This window comes from Acyrthosiphon pisum, chromosome A2, assembly GCF_005508785.2.
Source record: "Acyrthosiphon pisum isolate AL4f chromosome A2, pea_aphid_22Mar2018_4r6ur, whole genome shotgun sequence".
In the NCBI taxonomy this organism is placed as follows: Eukaryota; Metazoa; Arthropoda; class Insecta; order Hemiptera; family Aphididae; genus Acyrthosiphon; species Acyrthosiphon pisum.
Window position 1 is genome coordinate 7954980 of NC_042495.1, and position 2317 is coordinate 7957296.

Here is a 2317-nt window from a genome sequence, read left to right on the forward strand (position 1 = left end):
TTTATAAGTTTGTATTTGAACTATTTGTAGGTATAAGAGTATAAGACAATATTTAAATACAGCTCATGGGGGGGGATCTATCCCCCATACCCCACCCCCGTAATTACGCCCCTGTATGAGGCCATGTATAAATATTATAAAATAAATATATAAATAAATATAATAAATAATATTATATAATAATGTTATTGGTAGATCAAAGTGATAGATCAGGACCAAAAGAACATTGTGGCCAATTCATGGCCATGTTGCTAGGAAGAACATCTGTAGATGTTGTTTTGCTTATGTATTTTTCAATATATAGATAAATATAGATTACCTACAATTACCTACAAATAAAATTCAGGAGTTGGTTCTGGAGGGATTCGAGGTGTAATATGGATATTATGATTTATGGCGTTGACATAGTCCCCTCCCCCCATAAAAAGTTATTACTCCTCTTTTTTTTAAATTATCTACTATCATTTTTTTTTCTCATAGTAAACATTTTATGGTAATCGGAAAAAAAGCCCAGATATCAAAATACAGTAAAAAAGCCACGTACCAACTAAATACATAATACTTTATTATTGGTGTAAATTTTATGGTTTTTACAATTATTTAAATATTATGTACAAATGAGTAATGACAAATAACAATTATTGGCAATGTAAAATGCAGATTGCAGCTATACTTGTGTACATAGATAAATGTAATGATTATATTATGATTATATTTAATTATGTAAATCAAAATAAAAAAGGATCATTTGTTTAGTTGGTATGGGGTTTTTTTTTCCTAGATTCCAATTTATCTAGGAGCCTATTTTGGATGTTTTAATTTTACACAATTTTTAAAATGCTCATAACTTATTTTGGTAATAGGTATGAATTTGATAAAAGGTCAATTAATTTTACAAAATTAAAAAAAATACCTGAGTAAAATTGATTATTCAAAACGATAAATTTGCTGTTAGGTATGTATACCCGTGAATTAGTAAGACGGAGACAACATAATATGCGGTTATATGACGTATTCCTCTTAAAAAAAATTATTTCCATGCAATAACCAAATCAATATTTAAACACCTAATAATTTAATGTTTGTAATATTTTAAACGTTTAATAATTATGATGAGTTTAAAATATAGCTAAATCATTATATAAAAAATACACAGTTGAAAATTAGTTTGTGTTTATTGGCATATTGCATACTATGTACAGATTTCTGATGTACCTACATAATTTATAGACTCTAGCCTCTAGGTATAGTATATATTAGAATATTAGATATTTAGATACATATTTATAATTTATAATATACAGCGCCGGATTGAGAGTTTTCAGCCCACCGAGATTTTAAATTTCTATCGGCCCACCCCCCTCCCGAAATCACCTATGGTCCAAAAAATATTTTTCTTTTTTCTTTATCCATGACAAGCACAGTCTTAACTACTTTTTAAATTCAATTATTGCAAATACGTAAATAAGTATATTGCACAATTTGCACAAAATAAAAAAATATTATAATACGTACTTACCTATATTACCGATACTAGTATAGTCGTATATTAGTATATATTTAGTACGGCAAACAAAATATTTTAATGTAAGGACGCACTAAATTACGGTCAATTGGAATTATATTTATTTTTATAAACATACAGGCAGGACGCACGCAGCACACAACTATTATTTACTTGGTACATACTGCAACGCTAGGCTCTACTGCCCTAGCGTGTATTATCGATTGACAATTCTTGAGAATTAAATAACCAATACACTATAAATCAGTTTTATACAGCTGACGCATTTATTGTTATAACCGTGTATTTGGATCTATATTTTACTATATCACTATCTAAAAATACTAGACTACTTTTGTCCAAAAATAATAACGGCCTAAATTTTACGCGGCCCACCGAGATTTTCTCGGTAGCTCGCCGGTTCAATCCGGGCCTGATAATATATGGCATGAACAGCAGCGGTGTCCGGGCGAAGGCCTCGTTCGCTTTGCTCTAGGGATGTCGACGTCCACCTCTATTTTCCTCCACATGAAAACATAAAGAAATTGAAAAATTACCTCTCTATGTGTCTAATGTATCTTAATGACTCTAAATAATATAATTTTGTGGAAATATTTCAGAATATAACATATTATTTTCACCTTTTTGGAATATTCTCACGGCACATGTCAGTACGCACGTAGCACTAGTGCACTACTGTTTTACTGATTTATACTGATTACGGATCTATAAGGTATATAATATGACTTATGAGTCGTATTGTTGTATATTATTAATAATTTACGGTTTCTATAACCGAAGCCGTCTGTCTAG